The following is a 16,070-nucleotide window of genomic DNA, read 5'->3' as shown; positions in this document are numbered from 1 at the left end:
GGTTAGGGTGGAAAGCAGCAGAGCAGAGAGGAAAGAAAATTTACAAAGAAAGGATGAATAGGGTGGAGATTGAAAATAGATAATAGAGAGCACATCAAGAGTATAGATAAGATTTCTAGTGTAAAGAGATGGGCACAGCAGACAGCAGCAGTAAAATAGATGATACTTTTGGGGAATGGGCAGGGCCGAACTGGCTACCGGGCGTTTTGGAATGCTGCAGAGCTGGGGGCTGGTTTATCTGATGGGGACATGCATGTGCTGAACGAAATTGGTTTTGCTGTGTTTATTTTGAAGCACACGCAGGTCTCCATCAACAAAATTAGCCCCCACCGCAGTGAAACCAGCCCCCATTTCAGCAGCATTCCAAAACACCCGGTAGCCAGTCCAGCCCTGGGAATAGGTGTGGAGAGAATATGGGGAGTACTAGTGTGTATTTTGACATTGGTGAATAGAATGTTCAGAGAATAAAGTGCAAGTGGAGGGTTTTAGAATATATGTTAGTTGAGGGTACATTCGGTGAGGTATAGCCCAGACAGTAGAGACTGGTTAACATGGCGGACAGCAAATGTATAGTTTGCATAGAATATTTTACAATGAAGAAAAGCATCTATCCAAGGTGGAAAAAACGCCAGCCATTGAGGGCTGATAGTAGATGTAGCAATTGTATGTGGCTGGTGAATGATGCAGACAGTGGATGTACAGAGTGCGGTGTTGGACAGATGGGTGGGCTTAGGATAAAAAGCAGAAGCAGTATAGAGAGCAGAAGTGGAGAGTCGATCTATAAGGTGCAAATGCACGAGGAAGATCACGGTGCGGATATAGAAAATGGATAGAAATCTAACAAGCTGGAGAGTAATATTTTGTTTAGATTGATTCCCACCTGATTCTACTTACAAAATACAAAACGAATAATTCTCTCACCTAGGAAGTGCAGAGCATATCTACCAACTCACATTGTGCCCCTGTGTTACAGACAATATCAGTTCCCATCACACAGTCTCCCAGTGAGAAACCAATATCACACAGTGGCAGGAAAAACTAGTTAAAAACCACTGTAAATAGTGATTTTCCAGCTCATTTTCTGAGGCTTTGAACTGCTGACATCCATTAAGAGGTGAGCAAACACCAGAGAATCTCGGCACCAGCCTAGGCAAGTTTTTTGGGGGGAATATAGGGGCTTGGGGCAAGGTTGGGGTTCAAAAGTTCCTCATTAGGTACTTCTCATCATGAGGCCCCGCCCCATTCAAGGCAAGCCCCCTCCTCACATGGTGAGATTGTTCTGCAAGTTGTCAGGTATGGCAGAGGTCCAGTGCCTCATTCACCTCATCCAGATCATTTCTCTCTGCCCTACACCTTCTCCTGCCAAGAACACAGCACTTGGTTTAATACCCTGCACCTTCCTTCAGCTTCATTTAAAAAGAGACAAAAATAACTTCTGGTGTAAATCCTCAGATTTTTCTGAGCGCTTGGTGTTTCCCTCGATTTTGGCAACATGGGGACAAAGAGCTGAATGAGTTAAGGCAAAGGAGTCTGATTGCTGGTTTAGACAAAACACTTCCCTTGCTGATTGGTCAGATGTGCAAAGAGGCAGGCACAAAAGTTGGTCGTGAGAGACCACCTTGCCCATTTCTAGTCAACAATCTTTATTGTAAACCTGAGAGTACCAAGAAGATATGCCAAAAATAGCAAGAATGTAACTATCATTTAAAAGATTGTAGGCTTGGAGTCTGCAATAAAGACATCACCCCTTCATAATTATACTGCAACTTTTTTAATATGCAATGATGTGTGCATGATAGTTATAACAATAATGTTGAGTTTTTATACATAGGTATCCTCAAAAATCAAGTACTTTAAGTACATACGTAGTTTAATTAAACCACACATATTTTACTAATATGAATTATCAAAAGGTTTGCAACTTTCAACTCCAAGTTTAATTTGCTTTTCACTTCACATGCACAGACGCTCCTTCCTCACCAGCCTTTGATGGTAACCTGATGGAATACGCAGGAAAGCAAGTCCCAGATGTCTTTTCGAGTACTAAATATACTGCTTAGTAAGACTGCATATTAACTTTCAGAGGTTAGGACCCTTATTGCACTACTGTACCACTTGCAGTGTCTTAGGGCAATATTAATTCCAATCCCATTTTCCTCGCTTCACTGCATTGTGATCTTGGGCTAATAGCTTTTTTACAGTTTTAAATAGCTCAAATTTGCCCTGAAAGTATTGGGGTCCACAAGCACAAGTTTGATTACACAAGGACACACATTCAATTTTCTTTTTATCGTGAGTATTGGAAAATCAAGTGATTTGTCCAGTTCCACCGGATGTTGAAACAATGGAGAGATTCAAACTTAGTTTTCCATCTCCACAGTCGGCAACTCTGGGCCATGGCACATACTTTACCCAATCTCACAGGACCTCTTAACCTTAACCTTAACGACACTCTGTGGAACTCTCGCCTACAGACCTCCTGGACTCTGCACCCCCTTCATCAACAGCATCATGGACCACATCACACCCCTCACCCTCGCCGTTAAGGACCACATACCATTCGGAGACTTGAACTTCCACCTGGATAACCACAGAGATCCCAACAACACCACCCTCCTGGAGAACCTCAACAACATAGGACTGAGGCAATTGGTCTCCACCTCCACTCACAAAGCAGGACACACACTCAAACCGATCTTCGCCTGAGTTAACAACATTCGCTTCAGCCACACCAGACAACTGCTCTGGACAGACCACCACTGCATCCATTTCTCCTTTACGAAACTCAACACACACAAGTACACACACCACCTCCCATGCAGATGTTGGAGCAAAGTCACAGAAGAACACCTCACCTCCACCATCTGCACTCTTCCCCCAACTACGATAGATGCTAACACAGCGGAAAGCAACCTCCACCAATGGATCGCCAGCCGCACCAACACTCTTGCTCCCCTTCAGAACACCCTGAGATGACACAACAAGAAAGCCAAATGGTTCACCATGGATCTCATAGGAATCCAAGCGCTCCAGCCAACGACTGGAGAAGACGTAGAGAAACATAAAAACCCCAGAAGCACACTCCCCCTACAAAACAGCCATCACAGCGCATCACCATCCCATCAAATCAACAAAGAAAACGTTGTCCAAGACACAAACCTCTCCAACGCCTACAACTCCAAGGAATCCTTTGCCATCTTACAGACATTCGCCAAACAAAGCTGTGAAGCAACTAACATCCCTTCCTCCTAAGACCTCTGCAACAAACCCAGCGCCTTCTGTCACCTCAAGAGCAAGACGCTCTACGACAACTTTGATGACCAAGACCACAACACAGCCGCAACTCTCCCCACCAACAATGCCACCCAACAGATCCTTCTCACGTGGACCCCTCTCACCACAGTAGACACTTTAAAGACAATGAAGAGTAATGTAATGTAATGTAAGTATAATTTATAAAGCGCAGCTTATGCACGAGGGCGCCATAGAACTCTGATCAAGGACAACAGAAATAGCCAATGTGGTAAGTGGGAGGCTAAGATGCTTTTTCCATCCTTTGTAAAATGGGAAACCTCATTTACAACGCTGGTGATACCAAGCGGGTAGATAACAACGTAGGCGTTACATTGTCCACGTTGTTACCACGCATGGCATTACATCACAAGTCATTTCAACGACTTGCACTAGATGGCGCGCAACATCAGGGAATGTGTTGGATTTTAAATCCAACACATTCCCTGCTGTTGCGCTAACTGGAGTAGGAATAGTAATTTATACTATTTCTAAGTCCAGCGCACCATCTAGTGCAAGTCGTAGAAACATCTTGCAATGTAAATCCATGCGTGGTAACAACGCGGACGATGTAACGTCAACCTTGTAACCTACGCGGGATAATAGATGGCGTAGTAACATCATACATTCGTGTAAAAAGCCAGGTTTTTAAGGCTGTTCTGAAACAGAGAAGAGACAGAGCTGTTTTTAGGGTAAGTGGCAATTTTATTCCAGAGAATTGCTGTTGTCCTTTAAATGCTCCAACCCCTCCCCCCATGTAGCCTTTTTAATTGGGAGACCATCATGTTCCTGGTCGAGCCTGAACGTAGTGCTCTTGGCGGTATGTACCATTTGAAATTTATCTTAAACCTGTCAGGCCTCAGTCCTTGCAACTATTTAAATACCAAACAGAGGACTTTGAACTTGTCTAACTGGCAACCAATGTAGTTGTCTGATGGCTTCTCTTGCTGATTTGCATTTTTGTATTTATAAAAATGAAGCGGGCCGCTTCATTTTGCAGAATCTTGAGTCTGTTCAGAAGACCTGATGTTAGAGTGAGATAGAGACTGTTAAAGTAGTCTCTCTGTGTGAGGATCAAAGCCATGGTCACTGTTTTTAAATGATCGGGAGGTAGATATTTTTAGATGTTTTTTATCAGCCTTATGGAGCAGAAGGATACAGATGTGATTTTTTTTTTACTTGCTCTTTGAATTTCAATTCACTGTCTTTCATGACTCCTAGGTTCTTTACCTTGGTAGAGGGTATGGCGGTGTGTCCAACTCTGGAAGCCACCAATCCAGTGTCTGAAGGGAAGGTTTGTTACCGAAGAAGATGACCTCGGTCTTTGAGGCATTCAGCTTCAGGCAATTGCCATCCATCCAATAGCTCACCTTCCTCATATATGAGCTGAATGCCTCACCAGAGCTGTTGTCCCCATTAGTCAGAAAATAGGAATTACGATTTATTGTGTATACAAATGTTAAAATACGATAAAAAATACAATTATGTACTAGACAACACAATCCTAGAAGTTAAATAAAAACATTACATAACTATTTATAACATTCAATTATGACCCGCATAATTGGTACACAAAGACAGAAACAGTAAGACAAAAAAATTGTGCAATACAGTTCGTATATTCAAACTCCTATTTGTAGCATCGATGTTATATACTAAAATAATTGACGTATTGACAACGATGACAGAGTTTCGAATTATACAGAGCAGGAAAGCGTTGACGCGTTTCGGTGGATTTCCCAAATTTTGGCCACCTTTCTCAAGACTAAACACAATGTCTGTCGTAACCAGGGGGTCATTGAGATTTCCCTAAAATAAATATACAACACATTAGGGAAGAACTGTAAAAATGTCTTTTATACAACACATTTGTTAACAACAAGATTACATTTGATTTGGGGGAAACCTCCTCAGTGAAAGCTACATTATACGTAGACATCAGATATACATTTATTACAATCAAGAACACATGACCGAAGTGGCTGTACATTGAAGGGCACTAAGTATTTGATGAATCTAAAGAAGAGCTCCAATAGCATGAAGTAAGCCTCTATATGGAATATTTCCACTGGTTTTGGTGCTTGCTTATCTAAACTAAATGAGATATATGAACCTAAATTCCAGAGATGGTTACTGGACTAAAGGAGCCAACTATTATCTGAAACACAGGATGTTTTAAGACATGCTATTTAAAGTAAATTAACCAATATAAGGTGAAGAATGTCTTACCCTTGTATGAACAGGGATGGGTCGATTCCCAACTGAGTTCCTCTAACTACGAGGATGTGGCGGGATACATAAAATAAGGATAAAAAACCTAAAATACAGGATATAAATGAAGGACCGAATTTAGTATGTGGTTGGAAGAACTGTAAAACTAGATTGTGTTGTTGTTAAAAAGGTAAGTTGAAATACCTGTCGAGGGACGAGGATATTGCATCTATTAATTAACATGCCATCTCCCTATTCGGAACGTTAATAAGCATCTCTTTGTCTCTAAAACATCAGGGGGTAGCCTGTGAATGAATAGAAGAACACCTAAATGAGGCTATAATTATAACTATGGCCGTATACTGCTACCGTCTGTATGTGCTGTTACTGTCAAGAAGGACACCGGCATACCTGGATAAGTGGCCGTAAGAGGGCAACAATTAGTTGAGCCGTCGAACCATGAGGGTTGCTTCCTATGCAAATAATGAATGGCTCAGCTCACTTCACGCTCTGGTGCTCGTTGTGGATAAAAACCGCTATGGGAAGAGGACGAATAGTATGGCATGTGAGACAGCACTCGATATAAATTAAGTGCATACTATCTATAATAGAATATCCTATCAAGGAGGAGTGGACGTTCTGCCTAGTTGCGGCTTACCTTGTTGGTCGGTCCTCGGCGCCCAGCTTCTGTATTTTCCGTGGCGTGTTTCCAAAATACAAAAAACACGTCCGGTTTAAATATCCATCCATTCGGTTCGGATTGGTTGCGTGATGCATTCGTCCGGGTTGGTTGTTCCCCGAGCTGAAAATTAGCATAGGTGGAAACTTCAATCTCTATTCCTATTGGTTCGCTCCTAGTCCAAAGCGAACGAGCTTGCTGGGAATAGTTCCCTCTATGGTCCGCAAGTCGGCAAGCCTAAATAACATGGAAACAATAGCATAGGTGGCAGAACGGCGCAATTCGCCATTTATATCCTGTATTTTAGTTTTTTTATCCTTATTTTATGTATCCCGCCACATCCTCGTAGATAGAGGAACTCAGTTGGGAATCGACCCATCCCTGTTCATACAAGGGTAAGACATTCTTCACCTAATATTGGTTAATTTACTTTAAATAGCATGTCCTAAAACATCCTCTGTTTCAGATAATAGTTGGCTTCTTTAGTCCAGTAACCATGTCTGGAATTTAGGTTCATATATCTCATTTAGTTTAGATGAGCAAGCATCAAACCAATGGAAATATTCCATATAGAGGCTTACTTCATGCGATTGGAGCTCTTCTTTAGATTCATCAAATACTTAGTGCCCTTCAATGTACAGCCACTTAGGTCATGTGTTCTTGATTGTAATAAATGTATTTCTGATATCTACGTATAATGTAGCTTTCACTGAGGAGGTTTCCCCCAAATCAAATGTAATCTTGTTGTTAACAAATATGTTGTATAAAAGACATTTTTACAGTTCTTCCCTAATGTATTGTATATTTATTTTAGGGAAATCTCAATGACCCCCTGGTTACGACAGACATTGTGTTTAGTCTTGAGAAAGGTGGCCAAAATTTGGGAAATCCACCGAAACGCGTCAACACTTTCCTGCTCTGTATAATTCAAGACTCTGTCATCGTTGTCAATACATCAATTATTTTAGTATATAACATCGATGCTACAAATAGGAGTTTGAATATACTAACTGTATTGCACAATTTTTTTGTCTTACTGTTTCTGTCTTTGTGTACCAATTATGCGGGTCATAATTGAATGTTATAATTAGTTATGTAATGTTTTTATTTAACTTCTAGGATTGTGTTGTCTAGTACATAATTGTATTTTTTATCCTATTTTAACATTTGTATACACAATAAAACGTAATTCCTATTTTCAGACTAATTTGTGGATTTGTCAGAAATAGTGTCCATGTAGTTATAGATTGTTCTTTCTACTTGTATTTGAGATCCAGTTCAAGGGAACTTTGCTTTTACTTGGTTGATTGACCCTATTGCCCTTGACTAGTTTAAGGGGTACCTCTCTATTGTTCAACCCATTAGTCAGAGACACCACAATTTGGGTGTTGTCCGCATATGAGGCCAAGGTAAAACGAGCGTCATTGATGATTGAGGCCAGTGGTGTAACATAAAGATTAAAGAGTGTGGGGCTCAGTGTCAATCCCTGTGGGACTCCCCATGGCAGGGAAAACTGCCTGAAGACAAAATGGCCATTGCCACGTTTTGTTGTCAATTTGTTAGAAATGCTTTTATGAGATCCATTGCTGTTCCTTTTATCCCCACGTCATGGAACCGGTCGACTAAGATCTTGTGGCTGACCGTATCAAAGGCCGCAGACAGGTCAAGCAGCACCAGCGCTGTCGTCCCCCTCTGTCAAGAACTTCCCGTATATTTTCCAGTGCTACAATTAGTGCAGATTATGTACTATAATTTTTTCTTAATCCGTGTTGTGTGTCGTCTAGCAGCAAGTTCACTTCTATGAATTTTGAGATTTGTTAGTTCATAATTTTCTCTGCCAGCTTAGTAGCAAAAGATAGTCTCAAGATAGGGCGGTAATTACTCGGGCTGTAGTATCCAGATTTTCTTTGCTTAGAAGTGGGAGAATTGAGGCAAGTTTCCACTGGGAGAGAAAGATCCCACTGATGAACATATCGTTAAGGATTTTTCCCAGATTTTTTGCTACTTGGGCGAGTAGCATGTGCATTTTACTGGGTGGGCAGGGATCATATGGTGAACCAGATTTAATTAACAGAATTTGGTCTCTGAGTTGTTGCGCCGGGGGCTTCTTGAAGGTGGGGAAGCTGACTCTGCCCTCTAGATCAGTTGGCATATGCTCAACCTGATGATTAGCTAATTTGTTTGCCGCAAATATATTGTGAATATCAAGAAACTTTCTCTTGAAGAAAACTAGCTAGCGTGTCACAGAAATCTTGATTTATCCTAGCGTGGCCGGCACTAGTTTGTGTAACCAGCTTCTTTATTACAGAGAAGAGAGTTTTATTTGCATCACAGGTGGCTTTTATGTGCTCTGAGTAACAAGTGGTCTTTGCTGCTAGGATACGCTCTTTGCTAGTTTAGCTTTATAAATGGTCTTTTCCGCTGCCTCATAGCTTTTTCTCCAGCTTTGTTCTTGTCTGCGACACTCCTGCCTAGATAGCCTGAGATTCTCATTGTACCACGGCTGGGACGTTTTCATTGTTGAGTGTTTGTATGTAGTTGGTGCTACCATATCTAATGCGGTGTTTAACCAGTGCCAACAATACTCCACATTTTTCTCCAGGTTATCCCTCAGTTGACAGGAGTTGAAGGTAATGGCCTCTCCTAATTCAGCTGAGCATATTTTATGCCAGGATCTGCCCTTTGTTTGCTGGATAGAGTGCCTAAGTTCGATGTTTTTAGGGTTTTCATTAGCCATTTAACTAACCAGAGATCAGACCATGTCACTGGAAAAGATGGCAATAGATTGATGGCATCATCAGTGGAAAACATACCATCCAACATATGACTGGCCCTGTGTGTTGTAACTTTAGTGATAAGAGAGAGTCCAAAGGAGTCCATAGTATCAATACGTTTTTGAGCGACAGGGTCAGTTTTTTTTCCAAATAACAGTTAAAATCCCCCAGTACAGTAACATTATCATTGATAATTAAAGATTCTATCACCATACTGAGTTTATCAGTAAAACCACTCCTTACTCCTGGTGGACGATATATTAGCATCCCCTTTATAGCTGATGAGTCTTGACGTACCGAGAAGCCTAATGCCTTGAAGCCTGTAGTTGTTAATGGTTTGAATTTTATTTTAATGTGGCAGCGATAAAAATATCGCCAGTCCCCCTCCCTTTTTCTGCTGTCTATCCAGTCTATATACAGCAAATGTGGGGTGTGCGGCAGCAACGATACTAGGGCCGTAACTCTCGTTGACCCAGGTTTCTGTTACGAATGCCACATCAGCGTCTTGGGTTTGAACAAGATCTTAGAAATCTAGCTGGTGTTTCACCAGTGATCTTGTATTTAGTAGCGTGCAGCAGACATTAGGGCTGTTGAGGCCAGGGCCCTTCTCTTGCATATGGCCAGATTTTTCTATTAGGTCAGGATGGCTTCCTAAATGAGGTTTGAGGTGATCGAAATGATTCGGGTGATGGGGGAGGCATGAAGTAATAGTGGTAGTTGTGGGTCTTAGTGCCAGTAGTGTTTCTCAAGAGTAGCAGATGTTACCTGCCATTATTTACAAAAGAGGACCGGGGGATCGGCACTGGGCATGGTCTAGGTGCGGACGGGCACAGACAGGCTTGTCATTGGCACGCTTTTGGATCACCACTGGCACGCCTGCTGCGGGCGTCTGCTGTGAGTCTGCTGTGTGTCAGTGCTATAGCCTCCTTTTAAAGTGCCAAGCTTGTCTGGATACGAAAGACTAGACCGTCCCTTCCCCAAGATGGCAGCAGGAACGTGGTCCAGTGGAAGTGAGTCACCTTTAATTCACCGATATCTCCCTCCACTCAAACAGCTGACTAAATGCTGTGGTGAACCGGGGAGATATTGATGCAAAGAAGAGAGCGCTGGCTTTCCAAGATGGCAGTGTTCAGATCTAAAGATTGGTGCAAATATACAAGTGGTGCAATATGCTCAAATACATGCAATTTTAGTGAAATTCCCTACAGGCTAAAAACAATTACAACAATCTATCTTTAAAAAGTTTCAGAGAGATTAAAACACACAGGTTAAAAGAAATGACTGTTCTTGCCTCATAAAAGTTCTTACTACTTTTCCTAATCAACTGCACATCAGCGCCATAGCCTCCTTTTAAAGTGCCAAGCTTGTCTGGATATGAAAGAATAGATTGTCGCATCCCCAAGATGGCAGATGGAATGTCGCCCAGCAGAAGTGAGTCACCACTCCGGAGCACCATCTGACCCCTACATGCCACATATCTTCCACAGATCAGTCACTGCCATTTCACCCCAGCTACACCAGACTATCAACTGCTTCCACGAGACTGCCAAACTCCCCTACAATTGGAAGTACAATCCTCTCCTAATGAAGCCCTCTTCATACCCAATGGACCTCAAGAATTTCAGGCCCATCTCACTGCTTCCTTTTGCTGTCAAAGTCACTAAAAAGGCCATCAAAACCCAGCTAGCACACTTCATAGACACCAACAGCATCCTAGACAACTCTCAATCCGTATTCTGCAGCAACCACTGCTCTGAGACCGCCCTCCTTGCCGCCACTGACGGCATCCATATCCTCCTCGACAAAGGCCAAACAGCACCCCTCATCCTCCTGGACATATTGGCAGCCTTCGACACCGTCTCCCACCGCACACTAGCCACCAGTTTTCACGACTCTGGCATCCAAGGAAAAGCCTTAGACTGGATACGATCCTTCCTCTCAGGCAGAAAACAAAGAATAAGACTCCCATCCTTCTTATCAGAACCAGCAGAGATCAGATGTGGAGTTCCCCAAGGATCCTCCCTCAGCCTCACTCTCTTCAATGTTTACATGGCGCCCTACGCAACCATCATTAGAAACAACGGGCTCAACATCGTCTCCTACGCCGATGACACCCAGCTCATCTTCTCCTTCACCAAGGAACCCAATATCACCAGGCGCAACTGGATAAGCAACAGCTGCCTGAAGCTCAACTCAGAAGTCCCTATCCTTGGCTCCACCCCATCCGCATGGGACACCTGGTGGCCCCCTGCCCTTGGAAACCCTCCCACCCCAACGGACCATGGACGCAACCTCTGCATCATTCTCAACTCTTCAATCACCATAAATCATGAGATCAACACCATATCCTCTGCATGCTTCAACACCCTCCACATACTTTGCAAGACGTTCGAGTGGATCCCCCTGATTCCAGAAAAATCATCACCCATGCAGTCATCACCAGCAGACTGGACTACGGAAACGCTCGCTATGCCGCAATCAACAAAAAACTGCTCTGCAAACTCCAGACCGTCCAAAATGCTGCAACCAGACTTATCCTCGACATCCCACGACACAACCACATCACCCAACACCGCTGCAACCTCCCATCAAAAGAAGAATAACCTTCAAGCTGCTAACAAATGCCTACACAGCCCTCCACAACACCGGACCCCAGTACCTCAATGATTGAATCTCCTTCCACACCCCCAAGAGAAACCTCCACTCAGCCGACCTCCCCCTAGCCACCGTCCCCCATTTCTACAGGACCAGAGCAGGTGGAAAATCTCTCTTCTACCTCGCAGTCAAGATCTGGAACGATTTACCCATCCCGCTCTGATGAAGTTTGACACTGCACCAATTCAGAAAGGACCTCAAGACGTGCCTCTTTAAATGACCCTAACGGAGCTGCTTACTCCCCCCCAGCGCCTTGAGACCCTTACAGGTAAGTAGTGCACTCCACAAACCCCTGATTGATTGATTGATTCTAGTTTATTTTCTGGAGTGGAAATTCATGGTGACCAGTTACAAATAATTTCCTCTATTTCATATTGCTGATATATTTTTTGTTATCTACTCAAGTGAAAAGTAACAGTTGAGAAGCAAAGCAATAGTGATGTGTGCCGTTTAAAATAAGTGCTGCTCATTTACCAGGAGGGCGTTTAAACATGTCTGCTAATGAAAAATACAGAAACCTTGGTTACCGTTCTGCATTTCTATTGGACCATTATCAACAGAAGAGAAGTTTTCCTCACCATCCATTCAAAGGCACTGATGCCGCCACCATCTGTGTGTAATGCTTTACAAATGTATATTTATATACTGTAGTGTATTAGCTCTTATGGGCACCCCCCTCTAAGACATGGAAAAGGAAACGTGCAGGGAAAGTATGCCTATGGCAGGCATTTATATGTAGAAGTGCAAGGAAACTCACCCACTGTAAGTAATTTTAATCATAATAGCATTGTTTGCTATATTGCAATCTGAATATATTATGAATAAACCCATTGTGCAGAACTTCGGAACTTGCTGAGATCAAGTCAATTCTTTATCAAAGAAGTTTCAATTGAATAATGTAACCTGAGTTTTTTTTAGTTTTTTTTACAGATTGCTAACTAGTGCACCACTAGCCCCATAAGTGTGTTCGTTGAGCAGTTAAGAATCTCGAAAGGATCAGGACCTTCCCCTATTAATTTCTTTCTGGAGAAGCTCCTTGACAGTGACTTTAGGAGCTATGCTACAACTGTGCTGTAACGTTCGGATTAGTGGCTCTCATAAGGAATAATAAGAGATCCTATCACCACAGATTCGGGATATCAAAGATTTGGTGTAATGACTGTCGCCCACTCTCGGGCTGCTAGCTCCACAATGCCAGTTGTTTGATTTGTAATTGTTAGTATTTGTGTGAGAATCTTGGTAAATGACCCACTTTGCAGATCTAGTTCGTTTGCAGAGGACAGCTATCAAAGCAGCAGTCGCCCTAAACAGCTATCTATGTCCCATCGTGATTTTTTTTTCCAGGTAAGGCTTTACCAGTCAGACCTCCTTCTGTTAAACACTTTGTTTTGTGTTAACTGGGAAAGAAATCCATGACGTGACATAGATAGCACAGCCCACACTTGTATTAAATAGAGATAACGATGGGTAAGCCGCTAGGTGACGTCACCATTGCCCCTCTCATGGTGGGTTTGAATGGAATGGGCTGGCTCCTAAACTGGTAGAAACAGATTCTAATGCGGGGGTGTGAATCATTGACCAGGTTGCACCCTGTAGTACCAGGAAAATTACGCTATGGTCACAGCTTCCTCAAATGTCCAATTGTACAAACTGAGCACCTCTAGGCACAGCAAGCAAGTTATCCCACTCTATCTTCCTCAATTCTCTGGAGACAGGTCTGTCGGTGGCAGTGACAGACAGTACAATTTTTTTAAAACAAACAAACTTAATTAGCAACCTCCAACGTTAGAGCGTGAGCGCTGGTGACATTGAGGAAATCGTATTTTAACCTGATATCTTTTTTAATTTTGTACAGTGCTTACAATTGACTTGGGGGAATTGTAGGTTGCCTGGGGAACATACCAGCTCTGTGTGACTTGCTTGTATTGCCCACCCCGTTCTGCCGCGTCCATTGTGGGCGTTTGCTGCGGAGGGTGAGGAGCCCATCACTTCCGGGCTGACAGGAAGGAGGTTAGCTGTCTAGTTTTCGCCGTCCAGCTCCCTACTTAATGCAGAGAGTACAGCGGCCGAAGGCGCGCCAAAGGCAAGCCCGTCTGCGCCCGTCCGCGGCCACACGGGGCTAGGGGCCCAAACCCCTGCCCAAAAATCTCCAGATGGCCCCAAAAGACTAAAGTATTCTAAAGAACAGATGGAACAAATGTGTCCACCCATGGAAGAGGCCTGCAAGCATGGTATGTGGGCGGAAAGTATGCCCCAGAGGTGTAAGGTCTGTTTATACAACCCTAGGGAATTTCTGGGGCACGAGAGTAAGGAGGAGGCAATGACCATGATACAGATGAACTGTCGCTCCCTAAAGAGACATAAGCTTGAAATCTTTGATCTTTTAACTGACAACCAGAACTGGTTAGACGAGGGGTCCGCACCAGAAGCACTCCCCCACGATTATGGTATGCTAAGAATAGACCGGGGTATACAACGGGGGGATCGCTATGGTGTATAAGCTTGAGGTGACGTGTACCCTCGAAGCAGTGAGCATTAAAAATAGCGAAGCAGGCTTTTTCTCAATGAAATTCGGGCCTAATATGACTATAAATGGCTACCTGATTTACCGCCCACCTGGGCCGTCATCACAATTTATAGATAGCCTGATGGAGGTGGTCGAGCAACCTGCTTTACGCTATAATAGGCTCTTAATTTTAGGGGACCTCAAACTTCACCTGGAGGAGGAAGGCAATAGGGAAGCTCAAGGGGTGATTACCTCGCTGCAGCTATTCAAGCTGAAACTCCAATCCTGGATGCCCACTCATCAGGCGGGTCACCTTCTTGATCCTATCTTTGCTAATTGGGAGGAAATGGAGGTTCAGCCCCCGATCCAGGTACCATGGTTAGATCATTACCTGGTTCAGTTCTCCATACCAGGCCTGCCTAAAAATCCCATGCAAGTAAGGCCGATGGAGCACAAACGTAGGCAATGGGGAAAACTCAATCAGGCTGACTTAGAGCTTGCTTTGAGGCTAGGTTGCCCCCCGCTGAGAGATAACTTTGATGAGGCATGGAAGGAATATGAGGACTGGCTGACCAGGGCCCTAGTTAGGGTTGCACCGTGGACGAACAAGGCCCCGGCAAGGTGCACTAAGATGGCACAGTGGTTTAATGCTGACCTAAGAGCAGCCAAGTCCGCATGTAAAGGTTGAGAGCGCGCGTGGCGGAAAAACTATGAGAAGACGGCCAAGCTGAAATATAAGAGCAGTATAAAAGAGTACCATAGCCTGATAAGGAGAACTAAAAATTTTTTTTCAAATAATAAAATTGAGCTAGCAGAAAGTTCGTTCAAGGAGCTCTTCTCCATAAACAAGGAGCTCACGTCACTCAACAAGACTCTGGCTCCTGATTCCTATTCCGAGGAGATCTGCGAGGCGCTCGCGGACTGCTTTGTTGAAAAGGTCGAAACCATATATAGGTCCTTTTTCAATGGGAGCGGTGGAGCCACCCACAGGACAAGCCAGAGAAGTGAGACCTTGGGGTGATAATGGCCTCAATCAGTTTGTAGTCCCCGACAATCCTGAACTGATGAAGATAGTCCGCAGTATCCTGTCAGGCTCCCCAACAGACGTGGCTCAAACTAAGACCTTTAAGAATCTGTTGGGACTTCTTATAAAACACATATGACGTTTGGCAGAACTATCCCTTCAATGATTGAAAAACAGCTCAGGTTATCCCGATCAAAAAGAAGGCTAACCTTAATTTTCATCCCATTTCGCTATTACCTTTTTGTGCTAAAGTGGTAGAGAAAATTGTCAATGCCCAGATGGTTAAATATGTGGAAGAGTGTCAACTTCTCCACCCCTCACAGTCAGGTTTTAGGGCCAACGACTCTATGGAATCAGCACTGCTTTTCTCCACGGAACTGCTGCGCGGGAGAGTGGATGAAGGGCGGACGACCGTTCTGCTGCTATTAGATCTTAGTGTGGCATTTGATACCGTCTCGCATCCGTTACTACTCTCCCGCCTCAGGGAGGCAGGGGTTGTAGGGCCGGCTTATGAGTGGCTGTGCTCATTCCTTGCAGACAGAAGGTTTCAAATCGGAGGTACGATCTCTAAAGCAAGGGGTTCCGCAGGGCTCTATTTTGAGCCCTTCTTTATTCAATCTGTATGTGGAACCCCTGGCGAAGATAGTGGAAGCCTACAGGGTGGAGATTGTATCCTACGCGGACCACACGCAATTGGTGGTGACACCATCTCAGCCTCCGGAAGAGGTGGCAGCGAACCTCTCCTCCTGTCTAGGAGAACTGGCAGGCTGGATGAATAAAAACTACCTTCGCCTCAACGCGAGTAAAACCAAACTTCTAGTGATAGGGAAAGCTCCGTCCATCTGGTCTTCAGCGTGGTGGCCACCCGAGCTTGGGCCCACGCCTAACCCCTCGGAGTAAGTGAAAAACCTGGGAGTCTGACTGGACGTC

This window comes from Lissotriton helveticus, chromosome 6, assembly GCF_964261635.1.
Source record: "Lissotriton helveticus chromosome 6, aLisHel1.1, whole genome shotgun sequence".
Taxonomy (NCBI): domain Eukaryota; kingdom Metazoa; phylum Chordata; class Amphibia; order Caudata; family Salamandridae; genus Lissotriton; species Lissotriton helveticus.
The sequence above is the reverse complement of the archived record's forward strand: the minus strand, read 5'-3'. Positions refer to the sequence as shown.